At 36.7% G+C, this 24,191-nt stretch overlaps 1 protein-coding gene across 3 annotated transcripts in view; it reads left to right on the plus strand.

Moving 5' to 3' along the window:
- The window catches only part of PTPRG (protein tyrosine phosphatase receptor type G), a 671,624-nt gene that overhangs the window by 271,153 nt on the left and 376,280 nt on the right, over window positions 1-24,191 (plus strand). The gene's annotated exons all lie outside the window — the stretch shown is intronic.

A 24,191-nucleotide genomic window follows, 5' to 3' on the forward strand; every position in this document is an offset into this window, starting at 1 on the left:
ACCTCATAAAGATTCCGTTGCCCATCTCCTTGTATATAAACCATCCTCTCCCAGAGGCAACCGCTGTTCTAATTTCTGTGACCACTGATAATTATTTTCTGTTCTCCATCTTCCTATAAATGGAATCATATGACATAGGCTTTTTTTTTTTTTTTTGGTGCCTTGATCTTTCTCTCAGCTTGTCTGTGACATTTGTCTGTGAAATGGCTCTCTCTTTTTACTGGGTCCTATTTCATTGTGTTTCTGGACCACAATTGATGCATCTATTGTCTATTGACGGGTATTTGGGCTGTTTCCAGTTGGAAGCTGTGATAAGGCTTCTGTGAACTTTGTTGTAGGTGTTATTATTGTGAATATATATTTGTATTTCCCTTTGACACTTAAATTAGTGTTATTTCTTTTAGAGAAGATTTGTATGTTTGTATTTGAAGGATGTTTTAGAGCCACTGTGAAGCAGTTAGCTTTATGCCCGGTATATGCATGTTAGGGCTTTAAAGGTAAAAACACCTAGTTATGTAATTCTGCAAATACTTCAAGTATCTCTTTAAGTGAAGGAGTAAACATGATGCATATTGTCCTTATTAATTAAAATATAATATTATTTGACAATTCATCCAACATCAATCAAAAAAACAGGCAATTAAAAAAAATACTTCTCCAGGGGAGACATACAGATGGCCAGTAGGCACATGGCTGAGCTTTAGGAACATGCAAATCAGAACCATAAGGAAATGGCACTGCACACCTGTGAGAATGACCTGTATCAAAAAGACCAGAAGCATCAAGTGTTGGCCAGGGTGTAGGAAAAAAAGTTACCCTTGCCCAGTCTTGATGAGAATATAAACTAATGCAGCCCCTATAGAAAACAGCACAGAGATTTCTCAAAGTAGTAGAAGTAGTTCTACCATATAATCCAGCAGTCCCTCTCCTAGGTATCTTTCCAAAGAATAGAAACCAAAAAACACTCATTTGAAGGAATGTGGGATGCATTTATTCTTATGTTCATTACAATGCTTTTTTTTTTTTTTAAATAGAGGCATTTATTTATTTATTTATTTGTTTGTTTGTTTGTTTTGTTTATACATGCACTGGGTACAGTCAGAAGCGCGGGAGGGTGAGAGAATTCACCAGAGCCAGAGCGGGGAGCAGAGCAGGCAGAAGGACCGAAGTACACTGCTGAGGGGAGCAGCGGGCGGCAGGAGAGGTCTGCGCGCCATGTGGGACCCTCCTCCGGTGGCAGGGGAGAAGCCGGGGATCGAACTGGCACCACAGAGGTCGCGGGCAGCTTCGCAACCCAACGCTCAACCGCTGCGCCACCGGGGAGGCCCTCATTACAATGCTTTTTACAGTAGCCAAGTTATGGAAACAGCCTAGGTGCCCAATGACAGATGAATGAATAAAAGAGGTTTCTGTATACCATGAAATACTACTCCTTTATATATATATATATATATATATTTACATTTTGTAAGGACAGGTATATTAGTAAAAGGAAAAAGAAAAAGAGAGGTACCTGTATAGTCATACATGGGCAGGAGAGCTGCTCACTACTCCTTTATTAAAGCTATTTTCGAAAAGATGAAATCTTGCCATTTGTAACACCTCAGATGGAACCAGAAGAGATTATACGAAACAAAGTAAGTCAGAAGGAGAAAAACACTGAATGATTTCACTCAATGTGGAATATAAAGAAACAAACAAAAGGAATAGAAAAATCTAAACCAATACAAATCTGACTGCAGAATCGAGACTACCAGAGGAGTGTTGTGTGTGTGTGGGGGGGAGCAAAGTGTGGAGGGGGCCCCGTGGTCTATGGTGAGGGATTATGGTAGCTTTGGTGGTGGGTGTGGTGTGGTGAAATACATCTGCAAAGGTGTGATCCTTTATGCCTAAATCATATACATTGTCGTTAACCAAGGTTACTTCAATAAAAAAAAATACAATAAAATTAAAAATCATCCAAGCATGTGCAGTATGAATTGCCCAGCCTTACTTATTGTTTCCATCGTTTTAGAAAAATAGTACATATATAAGCTATTATATAAATTTCATTCTGTCTTCTTTTGTAGGGGCTATATGTGAATCGTTTGTAGACATAATATGCTTTGCAGGTACTAAATTGTAAAGCAGAAAAAACATTTATTACCTCCCAGTTTTGAGTATCAAATGATTATATGAAATCTGTGAAAGCACTGTATAAACTGTACAGTTCTGTTGAGATGTTGGTTAAAACAGAGGCAGTCATCATAACTGGGTTGTGTTAAGCTTCTGTTTATGTAATAAATTCATTTATTGAAATCTCAATTAATGAATATGACTGGGAATTTTTTTTTAAATCACTGATTAGAAATCAACAATGGTCTAGAGTTCCTGACATGAAGATACAAACAGTGTTTAGCAAAAACTGAGAGGTTTTTTTTTTTTTGATGTTGGGTTTTTTTTTTTTTTTTTAGATTTTCAGTCTCTCTCTGCTTCAGCTCCATTGTTTCTCCAATGAAGGGGCAATAAGCAGAGTATCTGGAAAGCACCATCGCCCACATTCCTTTTTATTGTTTTAAAAGCATAAACATAATGACTCTCCATTGGGTGTTTGATCTGAATAGAAAAACATTTCATCCTCTTGGCCCACTGGCTCTTAGAATATACTGTTTGGCAGAATCTATAGTATCTTCCCTGAAGAGAAGAAAGTTTTGTTGATTATATTAAAAATTACTAAATTTGCCTCTTCTGCCAAGATCTGTTTTGTGAGGACCTGTTGGGTTCCATGTTAGTTACTTTATAAGTGACACGTTTGTACAGGAGATAAGAAGAAAGACCTATTTCTCTCTAGTCTTTTATTTTAGAATTCATTTCGTGTCCCACACCCATTGATCTCAGGGGTGGTGGATTTGGTGGTCAGGGTGAAGGGTCTGGAAATGACTGTGGGCCTTTGGAACTTCAGCTCCCAGGCAGCATTGCCTGCTTGCCTTCTCTTTTGAAGAAGATAAATGGCTCTCACTCCATTTCTTTCTTTCAGTCTCTCAGCAAGACTGTTTAACTTTAAAAACCATAGGCATTGAGCATCCTGGGATCTGTGTTTTAAAGCTGAGTGTTTTTGCCCAATATTTCCGAAACCAAGCTCAAAGCTCTCAGCAGCTGAAGATACCCCTGTGCTCTATTCAGTCAGTGCAGGAGTGTCTGATTCTAGGATAACCGAGCTTTTCTCAATCTCCCATGTACTGTTGTAACTTCAGTAAGGGAAATATTTCCAAACATCTTGTTATGGAGAGGACTAGGTCAAATAAATATATTTCCTGTAGAAAATTACATGCATTTGTAGTAAAGGGTATCTCTAGTGCCGCTGAAGTTGAAACATAGTAAGAAATGTTGGTTCTGGAGTGAGAATGAGTTGCTTTTCTAATGTTTGTCTCTGTGAGTCACTAGCTTTGTGATCTTGGGCAAGTTACTTATTTTCTCCGTACCCCGATTTCGCCATCTATAAAACAGGGGTCTCATTTCCGTTCTTATGGTGATTTGTTGATGATGCGGTGACTAGTTACATGGCCCTTGGTAAGTGCTCACTCAGCATTAGCCACATTTTTTTTCATGACCATCTGTGAGGTGTTGAGAGAGAGAGAGAGAGTGTGTGTATCTAAAGGGTCACAGCACTCTCTGAAGCCATCTGCTTCAGTGAGCTGCACTAAGTTTGCTATTCTTGAGAGGTGAGCAGTCTTTGGACCAGTTTGTATGCAAGACTTAATGCATGTCTAGTCCATCTGTTCCGGAAGAATCCAGACGTCATAGCAGAAGTAAAGTATCCAGCCTGGTGGAACCACTACATTTGTAAAGAAAGATGCTTTCCTTGAAATTATAATACTCATTTGAGATCCATCTTTAGAAAGTCAGAGGAGTTGGTCTTGGATCAAATCCTTCCGTCACTGGACTGATGAAGTCAAAAAATGAAATCTAGGCTTGCAAAATGAGACATTCCCCCTCCCACCCCCCACCCCCTTCTAGAAGTCACTGGGTTGGAATCATTGCAGCCATTTGGGGGAGCTGTTTAGTAATTCAGTAAAGTTGAAGATTTCAATGCTTTATGATCAGGTCATTCATTTGTTGTTTAGAGAAACTTGATATATGTAGTTTGGGTAACAAATACAACAATATTGATAATGGTTGTTATGGGAGAGCTTGCTACTGCCTGAATGACATTCGCCTGACAATAGGTAAATACATGCAGTGTATTCATACCTTGTGGATGAATAGGACCAATTTACCAACCTGGATAAACTCCAACATTACCGATAACATTTCATATATCTAATATTAAAAGACCTAAAGCAAATAATAGCAAACCTCCAGATCTTGTTAGATGATGTTGGTAGCTATGTGGCTGTCAGTTATATTGTTTCTGGGCATTTGAAACACTTCTTAATTTTAGATAGCCAGCAGGAAAAAAAAAGAAAAGAAAAGGATGGATTACAGTTTGCATTTGGCATTTATTTGTATGTTAAAAAATATTTCCTTGCGGAAAGTAAATTGATCATGTAGGGCATGAGGGGATGTTTTGTGTGAATGTGGGTAATATTTTGTTGGTGGGGGAGGTAGTTTTTCCTGTTTTCTATGTATTTTGAATACTTGTTTTCCTACTAGCTCCCTAATGTGAAAACAAATGAGTGACTGTTCAGAAGGTGGTATAGATGAGTGTCAAAGCGACCAGGATGCTAAATCTGGCTTTCTAGGTTTATATTGTGGCTCCTACTCCTAATAACTAAAGGATATGAGCTAAAACTCAACTTTTTCCTGCCCAGTTGTTTCTCCATCAAACAACTTCCAGTAGACTGGAAGGTAATGAATGGGAGTATTTCTGTTGATTCAAGTACCGGAGAGTGTTTGACACAGAATCTGTATTAGTTGTTTTTGTTGTTATAGTTAACTATTGAAGGGCAATTTTGAAATGCAGTCATCAGGAAGAGAAGCTCTGAAGCAGTCTCCATTGGTCAGCAGAATCCAGAATTCATACCACCAAACCCATGCCATTTCCTTGAAAAGCAACTTAGCTTTGCAGAGCAAGCTCTTCCGGGCAGTATAATAAATAGAAGCAGGGCCTCGCTGGTGGCACAGGGGGTTGAGAGATAATCTATGAAGTTGTCTGTAGCCACTGCAGCACGAGTTCAATCCCCGGGCAGGAAGCTAACCCACCTGGCACAGCAGAACTCTCCTGTCTCTCCCACTGCTCCCCTCAGCGGTATATTTTGGTCAATCTGCCTGTTCTGCTCTCTGTTCTGTCTCTGGTGAATCTTCTCAGCCCTCCTCATACCTCTGGCCTGTACCCCAGTTCTTGTATGCATAAATAAATAAGTCTTTAAAAAAATGAGTAGATGCAGCCTGTTCTTTATTCCATGCATTGAGATGTGGTGATGGCCTTGCAGCCTCTGCTATATTCCTCAGCCAACTTTGGGAAGTTCATGCTCTCCACCTGACTGTCTCCTCAAATGTGTTTCTCGGCAGATTTTCATCTAGTCAATGCAAACGTGTTTTCAATATTGCTGATGGATTGGTTTTTTAATAGCATCATGGTAATTTCAAAATTTGTGGACACTTCTGGGTTGGGGTACATTATATTTTAGATAGGTAGATACCTTCCTTTTCACTTCAGTGCTTTTCACCCTTCTTTTACACATACACAGACTTTAAATTGGTTGGACATTGGTGGGTTTAGGACATTGATGGGTTCTCAGTGTTTGGAGACAATTTTGATGGTTATGACTTGAGGCAGAGGACTATGCTGCTGGCATTTAGTGTGTAGAGGCTGGGGGTGCTACTGAAGAGCACATGATATACAGAACAGTCACCCCACAACAAACAAATCTGGCCCAATAGTGCCACAGTTAAGAAAACTTGGTGACATAATAGAGTTGTTGGGTGAGGCCATAATTGGAGTTCTGAAACCTAGTCACATTAGTTTTATTTCTGATGGAACAAATCTGGCATCAAAGACTTACTGCTCTTACGTAGAGCTGGAGGACCAAGCAGGTCAGGAGGAGAGCAAATATGTGAAGTCCTACATGTCCTCTGACTATTTCCAAACAGGTGAACAGAGTAGGCAGGAATAGAAAACTGTTGCCTTCAGAAATTCCCTTCCTCTTTCCCTCTGCACATACCCTTATCTAAAGCAGGGAGACTCAGAGTAGATAAAAATCTCATGAAATCTGTGGCTCTGGCTTTTGATCCCTCTTTTCATTTCTTCTCTTTTCAGTGTGCAGAAATCATATGTCAAAGTGCCACCCTGCTTAGAATATTGAGTGTTAATAATGGCTGGAGCCTTCTTTCCGTTACATTCTGGTTCAGCAACTGTCAATTGAAGAAGTATTTCCTATTGATACTATTCGGGAGCAATTTCTGAATGGCCCTGGCTGCCTGGGGACTGCTTCAGGAGCACTTGAATGCCATCTGCATGGCAAAAGGTTCTGAAAGAGACAGGATCCTCTTTTAAAGGCATCACAATATTTTTAATGTTAATTATAGAGGCTACTTGATTAATCAGTAAATTCCTATCTGTATATATGAACCGGGAAGTGTTTCAAAATGAAGTTTATCTTGAAAGAGCTATTTCCTCTCTATTTATGGTTTGGGAGTTAGCTAGCATCTATCAGCTGGAGGAGGACTGTCTTCTTGGAGTTATGTCTCAGATACATGTGCGTGTGCACTTGTAACACACACACACACACACACACACACACACACACCTTTTTGCCATGGTCTTTGTAGTCTCATTTTAAAAACTGCCATCATTTCTTGCAGGAATGAACTTGAAAACAAAGCTTGTGGAGACGGTTGAATGTTTTTTTCTCCATGTTAGAATCGAAATAAAGTACAGGGCCTCTCTGGTGGCGCAGCAGGTGGAGTGCAGCGCTCTGAAGCTGTCCATAGCCTCTGCAGTGCGGGTTCAATTCCCGGCTGGACAGGGAGATACCCACATGGCACGGCAGACCTCCCCTGCCTCTCCTGCTCCTCCTGCTCCTCCTGCTCCTCCCCTCAGCAGTGTTTTTGGTCATTTGCCTGTTCTGCTCCTGCTTTGTCTCTGGTAAATTCTCTCACTCTCCTGTGCCTCTGGCCTGTACCCAAGTTCTTGTATAAATAAAATAAATCTTAAAAAAATAATGAAGTATAGATCTGATTCTATTTCATTCCTGAACACCATTCATTAGCATCAAGGTGAGGGATAAAACTGGCATGGAGGGATCTTTATAATTGAAATCTACTCCCTTCTTTTTGAAGTCTTAATGATGAGTGACTAAAAGCAGTTTTTCTTTATTAAAAAAATTATACATTCTGCTAAAAATTTTAGTATTTGATAACCCAATGTCAATGAAAGATTTTTAAAGGTAAAAACAGTAATGTGGAACAAGGCAGGACACAGCATTGCTCCTATGGTATTCTTGTCAAAAGTACAATAACCTCGCTTCTGTCCTCTGATGATGTACCCCCAAATGAGGGATATTTGTAGTAACTGAACAGGACTCATTTTTCAAGGTCAGGAAAGATTGAGAAACTGTTATATATATAGACTGGAGGAAGCTAAGGAGAAATAGTAAATGCAATATAGAGTCATGGAATTTTAAAAGGATATTAAGGGAAAACCTGGTACAATTTAAATAAGGTCTGTCTTTCAGTTAATAGTGTTCATTTTCCTGTTATGATAATGGTTCTGTGGTTATGTAAGATGGAATCACTGGGGGAGCTGGTGAGGGGAACTTACCTGTACCATTTTGGCAACTCTTCTTTTATTATTATTTTATTTTTTATATATTTCTTACATCATTTTTCATTTTTTGCACAATATATGCATTTACATCTTGGTTATATTCCCCATACAATTGCACCCCCCTTATTTTGACCCCAATCCCTCCATTCCCCCTTCGCCCCCATAGTGTGTCTCTGGTTTATAGTTTGGCTACTCTTCTTTAATCCTAACATTGGTTCATTACACTTTTTAAAGAGAAATTAATATGTATAACTAAACTAAGTAGTTTCTGTTGTTTTCTCATCCAGGTAGCAATTTAAATAACATTTTGCATACATAGTTAAAACTGTGTTAGCTTTATGAATTCCAAAACTCATTGAAGTGTTGTTTCCAAATATTAAATGGCAAATCTAATTTTCTAAATTGAGAGATACTTTCTGAGGTTAGTACTTGGCATTTTAAAAGTTATTCTAAAAGTAATAGGCTGACTGTAAAAAATGAAATAATATATAATCAAGTACAGCAGATCTTTGCATAACTTTGTTTTGTATAATATAGGGGGAAATATATCCTGGCCAGCATTGAATGAAATGAATTTTTCAGAGTTCCTACTCTCCCTCTATATTGTTTTGCTTAGAGTCTCTAAGAACTTATCCTCATCATTGTTAAGTGAGGACTTACTGTATTCTCCTTCTGCTCAATTCTTGACTATTCCCCCACACATTATCACCATTGTTAAAAATTAGATGCAGATGTTTCTGGGATTTCTTCATAAATGTGAGTCCATGTGATATTTATGAAGCTAAAAGTAACATACTGCATCTCCTGCCCTACTTAAAAGTAATTCATGGCTTTCTTCAGTACATATATTTCTACCTTATGTTATTTATCTGTTTCAAAGTATGATATTTTTTTAACACATCATAATAGACTGTAGTACTTATTTATGGAAATGACAACTGTCTCCCAACTTCCATTTGTGCATTCCTTTTTTTTTTTTGGTTAAGGATTTATTTATTTATTTATTTATACAAGAACCAGGGTACAGGCCAGATGGGCGGGAGGGTGAGAGGATTCACCAGAGACATAGCAGGGAAGAAAACAGGCAGACTGACGAAATACACTGATGAGGGGAGCAGTGGACACGATAGGAGAGGTCTGCCACGCCATGTGGGACCCTTGCTGGCTAGCCGGGATTGAACCTGTGCTGCAGAGTCTGTGGCAGCTTCATAGTGTGGCGCTCAACTGCCCTCGCCACCAGGGGAGGCCCTCCTTTTTTTTTATTCTATTAAGAAATACTGCATTTTCATCCAGGCTTTCATTTTTGTATCAAGGAGTCTTTGCCCTGTGTAATCTTTGCACTCTTTTTTAATTATTTTGTTTCTAGTGAACCTTCTTATTTGTCTTATTTCAAGATTGAAGAGCATTTTCTGTTTCACCTGCAAAGAAGAAAAGTTATATTTAAATTATGCAATTTGCAGCTTTTATTGAATTTTTGGCCAATGTGGATATGCAGGGCACACAGCAACCTGACTTAGCTTAGATGTCTATTCCTGAAGTATTGAGAGTGTGGGTTTTTGCAGCAGCAGGGGAGTGTATTAAAAGGCTGACCTTGCCCACAGAAATCACTTTTGTGTTTTTATACTCTGGTGTAAATACTTAGGCGCCCAGTAGGTCATTAATAAATTAACCAGAGAGAAGCCAGACAGGTGCCTCATTTTGGCTGTTTTTCAGTTTATCCTTAGACCAGAATGGGGGACAAACAGCTGACCAAACAGTCACAAAAATTTATCGTATATTTGTGTGGTTAAATAAAATATGTGAGACCATTGACATCACTGCTTGTGTATAAGCTTTAGTAGAACAAGGAGTGTGTACTTAATTGCATGTCAAAGATACACTCCTGCTGCATGGAATGGAACTGAAGTAATGGAAAAGATGGCAGTAGGAATGCAAATATATAAAATAAATGGTAGTTGGTGAAACGAAATATCTCTTTGGTTCCAAAATATTTAAACTTTAAACGAGCTGTGTTTGTTGTGCAATTTATTGGTTTAGCAGTGACACCTTTCAAAATTAGGAAGAACAAGTAGTATTCTTGAATATAGAAGGCTGGCTTAATTACCAAAAGTACAGTAAATGGCCCTATCATTCTTTGGGTTTAATCTTAACATAATTAGCTCCTTACACAATAGACTATTTAATTTGAAATGCTGCCAAGGCTTATTAAGTGAGAAGTACTTCCTGAGATCTCTGTTGTTAAATTTGGGACTTTTTGTATGAAATACTTTTCACTGGAAGTGTCAGGGTATCAGAATTGTTGCTCATATTCTAGCATTTATCACCCAAACTCACCAAAACACTTAATATTTTAAGTTTTATTTTTGGAACCTTATATGAATATTGGGACATTTGCTGCCTTACATGAAAAGAGAATAATTTCCAGAGACCTGCCAGACCCTTTGATCACTGGGCCTTGCTTGCTCGGAAGTGCCATCATCATTCAGTGCCATGGGTGAATGTGAGCCAATAGGAGTTAATTCTCTTCTCTCCTATTTTGGGTTCTCTCTAATTATTGATTGCTCAGTTAGATTAAGAAATATAAAATGTGAACACCAATTTTCTTTGGTTTGTATTTGTTTTGGTTGTGACTTGACCTTTCGTAAACCCCAATGGAATCCTCCTACAACTGGGGAGTTTGAGTGCAGAATATTTTAGCATTTATTTTATATTTATATTTATATATATATAATTTGTATATTTTTATGTTATGTATTTTAGCGTCATTTCATATTATTTATATGAAACTAGCATTTATATTATTTATACTATTTATATTATTCTTACTGCTATATTTTACAGTGTTTTGACAGTTTATATATGTGACATAGTTTATGTGGTATTGCACACTGTTCTGTAAGATCACTAACCAGTGTGTGCTAGAATTCATTGGTCTCTCAGCTATTTCCTTATAGCAAGAGAAAAGAAATCTAATGAAGAGTATTAAACTGAAAAGTAGTTATCATTAAGGGCTAATATAGGTTCACTGGAATAAGGCCTGTGGAATTTGCTTCATTGCCTTTTTTTATAAGAAATTAATCAAAGCTCTAAAAAAATTCCTTATAAATATGATTGAAAACTGAGCACTAGAGTGATAAGGCTATGTAGTTTATATGGGAAACAAACAACTAGAATGTTGGTTAACAAGGCAATGAAAATCTTTGTCGGCTTCTAGGCTGTTTAGCTCTTTGTTCTCAGGATCGTTCAGACAATTTTAAGTCTTCTGCTATTACATGCACAAGTGACATCTTTCCATCTTCTTAGGTCTTTAATTTCATTCCATGATACTTTGTAGTTTTCAATGTAAAAGTCTTGTACTGCTTTGAAATTTATTCCTATGTGTTTTATTCTTTCTCATTTTTTTTTTTTAAATGAGGTTGTTTCATTAATTTATATCAGATTGCTCACTGCTGGAGTATAACAAATACCAAGTTTGGGCCTCCCTTGTGCGCAAGAGGTTAAGATGCAGCCTATAAAGCTGTCCGCTGCCTCTGCAGCACGAGTTCGATCCCCGGCCAGGGAGCAACCCACATGGCTCAGCAGACCTCTCCTGCTTCACCCTCTGCTCCCCTCAGCAGTGTATTTCAGTCAGTCTGCCTGTTCTGTTTCCTACTCTGTCTTTGGTGAATCCTCTTACCCCCTGCACCTCTGGCCTGTACTGTAGCTCTTGTATGCATAAATAAATAAATATTAAAAAAAAATACCAAGCTTTTCATTGCCCTATATCCCACAAACTTGATGAATTTGTTTATTAGCGCTCATCATTTCTTGCTCATCATTTCTTTAGAACTTTCCCTGTATAGGATCATGTCAACTGATACTGGTTATAGAAGATTGTACCTCTTTGTTTCCAACCTGGGCTCCTTTTATTTCTTTTTCTTGCTTTTTCAAAACTCATACAGTTTTGAATAGAAGTTGTGAGACTGGGCATCCTTGTCAACTTAATGTATTTTAAGTTATATTTTTATCTCTGCAGATTGTACATACGGGGTCTTATATGGTACTTTAGTAAGTCTTTATTTACCTTGTAATGAAACAAACCAAAATTGATTTTACAATTGAGGATATGGAATTCTGAATCAGAAGTGGTCTCCAATGCAGCACATACCCTTTTTCTAGGCATTTATGTGTTTTCATGAAAAGTGAACCAGTGCTGGTTTCAGTTATAGTTCCTTTTCTGTGATTTTCACTGCATTGTAGTGTAGAAAAGAGCTTCATGCTCTTTGACTATCACTAGGATAGTCACATCAGGCAAATTAATAAGGATATATTTTTAAAAAGATTTATTTATGCATACAAGAGCTGGGGTACAGGCCAGAGATGCGGGGAGTTAGAGGATTCACCAGAGACAGAGTGGGGAACAGAACAGGCAGATTGACCAAAGTACACTGCTGAGGGGCGCATCGGGCTAGTCAGGTGAAGTCTGTTGCGCCATGTGGGTTGCTCCCTGGCCTGCCCGGGGGGATCAAACTGCAGATTGCTTCATAGTGAGGGGCTTAACCCCTTGCACCACCAGGGAGACCCCTGATAAGGATATTTTAATTCATTTATTTACCAAATATTGAATGTTTACTAAATACCAGACATAATTGATGTTTGGGAGAAGTAGTAGTTCATAATAAACTGAGAGTCTGTTTGCTAGGGAAAGATAAATTAGCAATTAAATAGATACAAAATTTCTTTAGACTATTAATCGTAATAATTTTTCCATCATCGATCAATATATATCAACAAGGTATTCGAAAACTGACATGTCATAGTGAGAAGGCCTGAATCATGCTTTGTGAAGGATAGCTAAGAGTCAGGGACTAATTGTTTGCAGTTTAGTGAAGAATCTTGGGATATGAGTGACGATAGAAGGAGTTGCACGATCATAGTTGTTAATATTTATCCTATCGACACAGGAAAATAATGATTACCATTGAGCCTAGTGGCTAATAAGAAGTTGGATTGAGAGATTTATGTCACTTTATACCAGAACATTTCTGCTGGGTCAATGTTTCTTATTGGAATAGGTTGGACTCAGTAGCCACCAACTTATTTAGACAGAGTACACTTTTTTCGCCATAGTCCCTAGCAATCCCTGGTGTCTCCATTTGACTTATTTCACTCATTTGTTACATTCTTGGTATTCTTATCATTTGTGTCCTCATAAAATCATTTTATAAGTGGATTTTAAAAACTATTTTAGATGTTTATAAGTAGGATAGGGAGGAACTCAGTGATAGTAAAAGTGATAACTCCCTTTTTCAAAGAAAATTCTACTTAGCATTTTTCCTTGCAAACAGAGTGGACTAGATTTATTTTTAGGTTCAGGACACTTTACTCAAGTGCTGTTATGCATCACCCCTCTCCTCCCAGTGTATATTAGAACTGAAGAGAGAATCTTAAGGTAGATTCGTATGCTCTTGGCTCCTAATGGGCCTCTTAAAAACCATGGGGAAATCACTGACTGTGATAATCATTGGAGATCTACATTCCTCTAAAATAGTGTTTTTCACCCTTGACACTGTTGAAATTTAGGACCACATAATTCATTGATGTGTGGGGTTGTTCTGATTATTATGGGATGGTTAGCAGCATTGCTGACCTCTACCCACTTGATGCCTGTATCATTTTTCTTCCCAAGTCAGGACAATCAAAACTGTTTTCAGATATTGTAAATGTCTTGGTGTTTAGTGTGGCCAATTCTTAAAATTGGCCCTGGTTGAGAAGTGCTGTATTCATTTGGTTATCTTTTCAGTCTTAGTTACTTATCTAAGAATATTTACCACTATTCAGTGATGAAACATCAACTTTAAGAGACTGATGTGTTTGACTCCTCCATGATCATTTGTAAAGTGACTTTTAGTTATACATTTCTCTTAGGAGTCAGGAAGTTAAAACTAGATAAAGCATTTAGAATGTAGAACCCAGAGATTGAGCATAAACACTAACAGATTATTTAGATTTTTTTAATGTCTTTTTTCTGAGTTTTTGCGTGAGCTATTTCTAAACATTCCTCACCTTTTGTGGTACCTACTCCTATGGTGTAGATTCTTACAAACCCCTACCCCACCCACAATCACCACACATATACCAACCATACATTTAAAGAGCTGCTGAAGTCTCTTCCTGGGTCTAAGAGCTTTACAGAATGGGAATTCCATATTTGATTAATGTCCAGTTACATGACGTTGGTACTTACAGTGTCCCTCCTTCTCAATAAAGTACACACCAATCTTTCATTTCCTGAGAACATAGCTGGGAACCATTTTCCAAATGGAAAAATCATTTGGCATTTTGAAACATAATTAAAGAGCATCTGGGTAACTCATAAATTGTGGGTCAGTCAACTGCCTGTGCTGTTTATACAATATTGGTGACTAGTTGGAAAGCTGTTTCCTCTGAGCTGAATGGCTTGCTCAAGTGGGTTGCTTTCTGAAAGACTAGGTTTTTTAAAAATAGGTTTTATATCCTTTGGGAAGTAAAAATGTATGTTTAAATATGGTGTACTTTGAAATTACATTAATGTACATATTATGGAGTTTCTTTTTTTTTTCATTGAAGTAACATTGCATTATAACATTATATAAGTTTCAGGTGTAAATCATTAAAAATCAACTTGTGTATGTACTACATTAAGTTCACCAGTAAAACTCCCAATTCTTTCCTTCACCACATAATAGTTCCCTTTTACCCATTTCCCCCATTATATTTTTTCATAGTGGAAACACAGCTCTGCGGATTTAGAATAATCTTTTCCATCTTAGCCAATTTTTGCCACTGATCTAATAGGGTTGAAAGATACTTGATTCAGAGAATGAAGCTCTTGGTTGAAAAATGTTCTTTGTAAATAATTTATGTTCTGGGATAGCCCTTAAAGTAACTTGGGAGCAATAAAGAGGTTGATTTTAACCTAGAAAACTCATATTCATCTAGATTTTTAAAGAGATACTTCTAGTACAGGCTAGTGTGATTTGAAGTCTTCATTTATCAGGTAGTTATTGCAAGCACAGTTGGTTTTTCCAACCTAAAATTTTATTTTTGTTTTATTTAGTTATGTTTATTTGATTTCTCTATATACCACATGAGTAGAATCATGCAGTGTTTGTCTTTCTCTATCTGACTAGTTGCATTGAAGCATAATACCCTCTAGGTGCATTCATGATATGCTAATTGCAGAACACTACTTTTTATCTTTATAGCTGAGTAGCATTCTATTGTGTGTGTGTACACACACACACACACACACACGAAGTATATTCTTTGTGCAGTTGTGTCCATGCACACTTAGGATGTTTCCACCTCTTGACTATTGTAAATAATATCACAGTAAACATAGGGGTGCCTACATCTCTTGAATTAGTGTTTGTTATTTTTCCCCTTCAGGTAAATACCTAGATGTGGCATTAATGGATTATATAGAATTGCTTCTTTTAAATTTTTGAATAATCATCATACTGCTTTCCTTATGACTGCCCCGATTTACATTTCTGGCAATATTGTCAAGGGTTCCCTTCTTTCCACATCCTCTCCAACACTTGTTATTTCTTGTCTTTTGGATAATTACCAGTCTCATAGTTGTGAGGTGATCTTGGCGTTACTCCTGATTGCGTTAATAGAAAAATCATTTATATTGGAAATGATGATTTGTTTGGTTTGGTTCAATCTTGGCGATATGGTTTTGGAAAGTTCTAAGGACATTGAATGTGTGGCCTTTTTACTTCTCTGTATTTTTTTTAGAAAAGTTCAGAAATCCTGCACTCGCATGAATGCCAAAATTCGTAAGTCATTGAATTATCCATCTAATGCTGGTTGACATCTTAATTTTTAGCATATTCCTCCTTTAAGGAACTCTCCGTTTACCTCTGTCAGAATCTCTGTTATACTGTAGAGTTGAGTCTACCACAGGGAACTTTAAAGGGAAGTAAAGAAACAGAGGCTTTCAACTGTTGCAAGCTGCGTTCAGCTGAATGGAGGAATGAAGGTTCCATGTTGATCTGCCCTACAGATACGTCAGAAAGACTCCCCAACATTGCATTTAAGCTACACCATGAAAAGTGAGAAGACTTGAGTTTATTTTGGCCGGTGACGTAGAGTGTTGTCTGTGGCAGAGGCAACAGTTTACCCAAAGGCTTCAGGGCTAGCAATAGCTGAATATGTTTGAAGATGTGAGGAATGTCCATGTAATTAAAATGTCTTTCTTGGAACAGTTAAAATTCTCCTTAAAGCATGAACTTTTTTTTTTAAAATAAATTTTATTTTTATATTCCCCATACAATTGCAACCCCCTTATTTTGACCCCAATCCCTCCCCTCCCTGCCCCCTACCCCCCCCCATAGAGTGTCTGTGGTTCATAGTTGTTTGTTGATTTTGATTTTCACTTTCTTATAGTTATTCATTTTCCTGGTCCCTTATTTAAGTTTTCTAGATTCCTGCTATGAGTGAGACCATGCGGTATTTTCCTTTTTCTTTCTGACTTATTTCACTGAGCATGATCCCTTCCAGCGCCATCCATGTTGCTGCAAATTGCATGTGTTTATCTTTTTTGAATGCTGAGTAATATTCCATGGTATATATGTACCACATCTTCTTGATCCAGTCATCTATTTTTTGGCATTTGGGTTGTTTCCAAAGCTTAGCTATTATAAACAGTGCTGCTGTAAACATAGGGGTGCAGGTGCTCTTTGGAATTGATGTTCTGTGTCCTTTGGGTAAATATCTAGGAGTGGAATTGCTGGATCATATGGAAGCTCTATGTTTAGTAGGTCCAGAAATCTCCACACAGCTCTCCATAGTGGTTGGACCAGTTTGCATTCCCACCAACAGTGCAGGAGAGTTCCTTTTTCTCCACAACCTTGCCAACATTTGTTGTTGCTAGTTTTTTTAATATGAAAAGCATGAACTTTTTATCTTTGAAGGTCCTCATCTCTTTTTGATTTGAAAAAGAAAGTGTTTATACAACATTCCACAGCACTGCTAGGTTTCCACGTGCCATTTCTACTAATAAGGAAAGTGATCTTCACATTTGATTCGTGACGAATTTACAATGCCCCTAGCTAAAGAAAGCCCCAGAGGAAAAACTTGATTTAGGCTTGGAGAAGTGGGATGCTTCAGGCTTCTCTTATGCCCAGAGCCACATACAGATCTGTCCTGCATTTGTAGTTGGTAAATAATCTTGACATGTGGTGTTGCTTTCATTGTCATCTAGAGCAAATGTCATTTATTTTGCTCTGCCAATTTGAAAACCATGCTTTTTTATGAAAATACAAGTAGATGAGATATAGAGGTGGGCTTTTTGCTGCCTTTTCAACCAACTTACAAATTTCATAGATCATATAACAGGGTAAACTGTCAGTTTTGCTTAGAACCAGACACTGGGCAAAATTTATTCTGAATCTTGTATATGAATTTCTGTTCTGCTGTTTTGTTTCAAAAAACACCTGTGTGGTTCCTTTTACCACTATAGAATATTTGGAAAATGCGTAAAGCCCAAAGAATCAAACATGATTACCCATTCTCTTGGCACCAAGAGCTAGCAATTATTAGTGTGTTCTTTTCTAGTTTCTAGTTTTGGTATGTGCATAATCACATTAATTTATTCAGTGACTCTTGTGTATGCAAAGCCATTACCCTGCTTTGTTGTTATGCTCTCATTCTTCGCGCAATAGGTCTCAATTGAGATGAAGACTAGGTGCCAGATCAAACTATTCATTCTGCCGAAGCTAGTGCTGAATTGAACAGCATTGCCTGGATTTACAATCATAGTAGAATATTTTAGACCTTTTTCTGGAGTTGAAATCTTCAGACCTATTTATTGGGAGACAGGGCATGTGGAGTAAATTTAGAGCAACTGGAGACTACAACACTGCCCTGCACGAACTTGTCATGTACAACCGAAAGGGAAGACAAATTATCCCTAAAATTAGAGAACCTTTCAATCTCTAAGATATTTTCAGTATCCCTACAAGTTGCCTCCTTCTAGTTACGAATCAAATAGGCATTTGCTTCCTTGGGAGAAAAGTGGGTGAGGAGATTGAGATGGAGATCTTATTAATCTCCATCTTATAAGAGAGATCTTATTAATCTCCATCTTACTATAATCTTATAATAAGATTAATTTTATTAATCTCCTAATATAAGAGATGGAGTTTAAAACCATTTTTCTCATGGTCATTTGAGAATACACAAAAAGTAAGCATTTCCTCTTTGAATTTTCAAATCTTAATGTCATGTTTAATGATGACCTAGTAGTTCGTTTACCTCTATATTTTCATGTGCCTTTTTAGGGGAAGCAATATTTTTGTTTGTTCTTTTGAATATTTTGCTTGAGATCACAAGGAAACCATTGCAAAGATGAATCCCCTAGAGAAGTATGATAATGTGAAGGCTACTGGTAGCTGATATTGGTTGTTCTATATCTTACCTTACATGCCTGTGAGAACCACCAATTTACTGCTTTGGATTTACAGAGGCCAAAGAGAAAAAAGCAGAACAATTCAATCAAGTATACAGGAAGTTGATAGGGTTATTTGACACTCAACACATTGTTGGGAAGATAATTTGGGTGAGTCCTGACCCAGGAAGATTTTGAGCTGTATTAACTAGCCCTTCCATTTCCTGTTTCTCAGATTTGCATTTTATGGATAATCTTCCAAATAGAAGGGTATATTTTCTGCTTAATTGAGTGTAAACAATTGATTACATATTTGCTTCACAGACTCTTAAGTGTTGTGGTGTTTTTTCTGTTTTTCTGGTGTTGGCGATTTTATCAGCCAAAGGACAGGACTTCTTTTCTTTAAGTGAAGTTTTGATTAGGGATGAAGTCAAACAGTGCTTAGTGTTCATGGACAATCAAGCAAACCAATGAAGCATTTTGTATGCTCTGCTAATAAGAGGAAAAAACTCTCTGGTTCCAATTTTCGGATTGTCTTCCACTTAAACATTATCAGTAAATACTATTTTTAAAGTATAAATAACCATTGCGTCTTATTTTTAAGTGCTCTCATCAAATGCTCATTTCAGCTTGGTATAAACAATTTAGCTTTCCCGAGGAGAGGAAGGAAAGTTGAAAATAAATCCACAGGATGAGACTTTGCTGTGATTTTTAAAACCCTGGTAGTCATTTCTTTGCCTTTACCAAAGAGCCTTTAAACCAATTTTAACAAGACCTCTAGACACAGTAAAAAATACATGCTAAGAGTAAAGAGTCCAGCAAAACTTTGAAGATTTCTCACTTACAGATTTCTCAATACACTATTTACAAACATGTCCCCGGTCTTGAAGTGCATTCAAATTTCTTAAGGCCAGGGGGAAAAAGAATACACACACCGGAAGGGAAATTTCTTTACTAATTAATAACATTCTAGGAATTTTGGATGTGAATTTAACCTTTTGTTTGCTGTTGTGGTGGCCCTTGAACTGCAAACACTTTAAAAGCTGGACAAGTGTTGTTTTGTAAATTCTAGCCATGTATATATAAAGTGAAAGCCCTCTATCCATACTAAAAAGCTTGGGGGGGGGGTGAGTATTTGTATGTATAGCTATACATCTATATATTTGTTTATATAGCTATATGTCTGTATGTCTCTCTCTATTTTACAGATATAACACAAAGCTTTTCATTATGGATGGATGGCTTTCAGTAAGCTTACCAAAAATAAATAAAGCTGACAGTTAAGCATCCATATTTATTTAGGACAAAAAAGGAAGACCTCAGTATACAGATATTCTTTACTCTTAAAAATTAATACACCACTAATCTAAGTATTGCTGAGGCCACATTACGGAAATGCAAAGATACTAGAGGAACATTACTCAAAATCTAATTTTTCATAGGAACAGTGTTATAGATTAAATCAGAGAATTCTGGGGAATACCAAAACAGATTAAGGTAATATCAAATAAGGGCGATATGTTTAAAAAAAACAAAAAAGAACGAAACAGAGTTAAGGATATAGAAAGTGCTCAAATATGTTTCATGAGTGCGTGAATTATTTATGTTTTTCTCTATACCCTTCAGAGTTTTTGGTAGCTTTGTATTTTTGTGTAATTTCAAACTTCAAAAAACACCTTAAAGGAATAGTATCAAACCATCTGTGTAAGCTTTGATCCAGATTCACCAATTTTTCAATCATTTTCCCTGTTTTTATTTATATTATAATGTTTCAAACATTACTCCCTATTTCTGAGAAATATTTCACTATATTCTAGGAAATCAGAATCTTTTCATGTATAACAACAGTAAATTATCTAAATCAGGAAATTCAATGTTGGTGTGATACAGTCATGTAAATCTTCATTTCTTACTCATATCCCATCATTTGCCCCATTATATTCTTTATATTCATTTTCTTTTCAATCCAGGATCACATATTGCATCTAATTTTCATGTCCTTCCAGTCTCCTTTACTCTGTAACATCTCCTCATCTGCTTCTACGTTTTATGAAATTGACATCTTAAGAAATATTGGTTAGTTATTAGCAAAATGGTCCTCAATTTAGCTTTCCTGGATGTTTCCTTCTGATTTGAATTAGGCTATGCATTCTTCCTTGGAATAGTTATGGGTGATGTGATTCTTTTTTTTTTTCAGGGCATCTTATCAGGAGACACAGGATGATAGGTGATGTTGAGTTTCAAAATTTAAGATTAAATCTGGTCCTCAACAGTTTTCTCAACTGTAAAACTACTCTTTTCCCAAGTTTTTATTAATCAGTGATTTGTCAGATGATCCTTTGTGTCTGTGTAAATATGTCCTTTTTCATCAAACCTTTACCCACTATTTTTAACTTCCACTGATAATTGTTGATGTTATTATGACAGTTGCCAAATGGTGGTTTTCTAACTCTGATTCCTTTACATTTATTTCTCTACATTAACTGGATTTTACTGGGAGGATTTCTTTTCTCCCTCCATTATGAATTTATCAGTTCATAGGTGTTTATCGTTAAGCACATGTATGCTTGTTTTATTTCATGGGTTATGTTCTATTGCTGTCGTTATTTTGATGTCCAGATTGATCATCCCAAATTTGGCTAATGGGATCTTTTCCAGCTGATTCCTGTGCCATTTATACACGTCCTTATTATGTCTAACTTGATGAGAAATTTAAATTTTAACACAATAGTGGAACATTTCTATATCCCATGAGGTGAAAATTTATCTATTATAATGGTGCTCTGTTCTATCATTATTTTTACATTGCTTGTACACAAGGCTGTTGTTATTACAATACTCTGGTATGTATGTTTGAATTGTTAGCTGGTTTAGACATTCTAGTTTACCTAAAGTTAATTAATATTGTCTTAAAATGGAATCTTCCAATAAGTAGATGATTCTTATGGGGAACAGCACCACAATGTCCCAGAAATCAGTCATGCCCTGCTAAACTATTTCCATAATGAACTGCAGATGTGATTTAGTGTGTATTTCCTTCTTGTTATTTTAATATTTAGCTTATTTCCCTTGTCACTTCTGCAGCAGGCCCATATTCATAATCTGGATTTAATTAAAGAGAGACTTATAATACAGAGCCTTAGTTGCAAACAAGTAAAGAATCAATGTCAGAGAAACTTTGGATGGGAAGGATTCTCAGTGAAACACATGGAATCATTTAAACAAGTATTCTGTAAAGGTGCTGCCAACTATGAGATTTTGCACATAACTATTCTCATACTTTTTAAAGAAAGATATTTTAAGTTTTTCCCACTTAAAGCTTTTCTGCAGGGTGTATAGGGACAGCTGTTGCATTCTTTTTAGTAGCAGAGTATGATTCATTTTGCAATTTGAAGGTCAGACTTGAAACTCAATTATTATCCTTAAGGTATTTATTGGATGGAAAATAATCCATAACTTGATATTTAAGGTTAACTGAATTGCCAAATTTAACTGCAGGAACTATTTAGCAAAGGATGTTGTCATTTCTATTCTTTGATTCTCCTTATCTCTGTTTTCTGTGAATACCTGTCTTGGAATTGGATTACCTAAGCCCAGCATTTTCCCACACAAGGGCATGGGTAATGGAGGTATTTGTGGGGTTTTTGTTTTGTTTTTGTTCTTTGTTTTTTGGCCTTTTCATAGTCAGTTTTTTGTCAATTTTCTTTTCAGGTCCTAACTCAATAGCTCTATAGTCTTTGAGCAAAGACATCTGGACGCTTTAGCAACAATGAAATTACAGACATTCCTTGAAATAGCTATGTTACTACTTCCTTCCCTTTTTGTTCTAAATGTGCAGAGGGTTGAAATTAACTCCCCTTCTGGAACTCTTGAATTTGAGAAAGGGTATTGATATAAAAATCGACATTTTAAATCTAAACCCAACCTGAGCCTTATTTCAACCATGGGGTTTCTGACAGAAGACATTTCTTTTATTAGTACAACACAAAATGAAGTCATTCTGCAAAGTGTTAAACTGTTACATTACATCAGTACACAAAGATTGCTCTCTCTTTTTTAATTAGTAATGAACTTTCATAAACTCAGTGTTTATAGAGATAGGAACTGTTGGTTTCAGGTATCTGTTTAAAATTTGTAAAATTTGTTATCACAGTGACCTTTCTCATTCTCCATCCCACTTTGCTTTTGATCTCAGCTGACTCAGAGCTCACTACCCTGAGAGACTTTCTTCTGAATCCTTTGAATGACTTGCAGCTCCCTGGAGGTTTTCTGTGTGCTTTTCATTTAATTTTTGTCTTATACTGGAAACATAGCTCTGCAGACTTGAAGTAATCTTTTTAATCATAGTCAATTTTTAGTGAGTCAACCTGGCAATCCCCTAATAATGGTGAAAAATACATGATTCAGACAATGAAGTTCTAGGTCCAGAAATGTTCTTTTCTATATGTTTGTGTTCTGGAAAGCAGAACTGAGAGCAGCAAAGAAACCCAGAAGTTGGTTTTAACATAAAAAAGTAATGATTTTTCTAGTATGGGCCAATGTTTTTTGAAGTCCTTACACATCAGGCTTACTGAAATTTTTTAAAAGATTCTTTAGCTTACTATGTAAAGACATTTGGTTTTTCATTTTAATGAAGATAGTTAATGTTAAAATGTTCACCCACATAAGTGTCAATCCTTTTGGAAGTTAGTACTTTTCAAAGAGCATTTGTGTGGTCTTACCAAATTGTTAATACAAACTGATGATTCTTTTTCAGTATAAGTGAATTTAGCTGATTTTTAAAATAATTTCATAGCTGTCACTAGCAAAAATAATAATAGCTTAGTTTTACTGAGTTCTGAGTAATGTGTTAGGCACTATGCTATTTTTAAGAAATTCTCAGTCTTCCTAATAGCTTTGCGAAGTAGTTGGTATTGTTATCTCCAATTTATAGGTGAGAAAATACATATCAGAGAGATTAAGTAACATTGTTCAGTCCTACCAGTTAAAGTACCAAAAACTAGGTTTCCAACTGACTCTCTGTGATTATTGTTCTGAGGTAGGTACTCCTTTAGCTGATCACCAATGTCTGCAAGTATTAATTAATTAAAGGCACACTTTCTTCAGCTTTTCATAAAGTGGTTTTCGGGGTTTTGGTTGGCTAATAACTATGGAGAAGGCATAATACAGAATAAGCATCAAGCTTGATGTTTTGAAAGCCTCCATTTCTTGTTTCTCATATGGGGTCTTAGCAGATGGTATCACATTCAGCCTGTTATCTTGATAGGTGGCACATCGTTATCGCCAGTGCTGATGAAGTGCAGATTATTGCTGCTGGGAACCTTGTGCAGTAAGGGAGGAATTCTAATTGGTGCTCTCAGAGTCAGAAAATTTGAGAACTATCAAGGTTTGGGAGGCAACATATTTTGGGAACTTAAATGTGTCTACAAATGGCTGAAAGATGTTCTGGTAGACATGTTGAAGAATCAAGAACGACAAAGCGCAGGTGGTTAAAATCAAACTCCTTGGCTTATAAGTGTAATAACAGCACTATTAATTAAGAACCAGGTCTGTCCAACCCTGCTTTATAGATTATTATTAATTTAATCCTTATTCATATCCCATGAGGTAGGTAGGTAATGTTCTCACTGCTTATTAATATTGCAAACAAATAAGATCCAGTGTGGGTAAGTTACAGCAATTGCAGGTGGAAGAGCCATACTCTGGCTTGAGTGTTTGCGTTCCTTAAACACTAGAGTTCAGCTGCCTCTGTGGTTTGATGCCTTATGCAGCCTCTTGAAGAGCCACTTGACAATTGGGTAATATTTGCTTTAACGGAAAGGTTTTCCTTTATCTAATTATTTACCCTGGTGCCTTTTGGAGTCTTTAAATACAAACATTTCCTTCTCAACTCTGAAGGGTCCTGCCCGTGTTTTTCCCATTTTATTCTTAGTGCCCAGCAGAGATAATCCCTCAATGGTACGTAATAAATATTTGTGGACCACATTTGGATTCCTGAACCGAGGCATCTAGTCTTTGTGATTAGGG

The sequence above is a fragment of the Talpa occidentalis genome, unplaced genomic scaffold (genome assembly GCF_014898055.3).
Source record: "Talpa occidentalis isolate TD23 unplaced genomic scaffold, MPIMG_talOcc4v2.1 talOcc4.10, whole genome shotgun sequence".
Taxonomy (NCBI): Eukaryota; Metazoa; Chordata; class Mammalia; order Eulipotyphla; family Talpidae; genus Talpa; species Talpa occidentalis.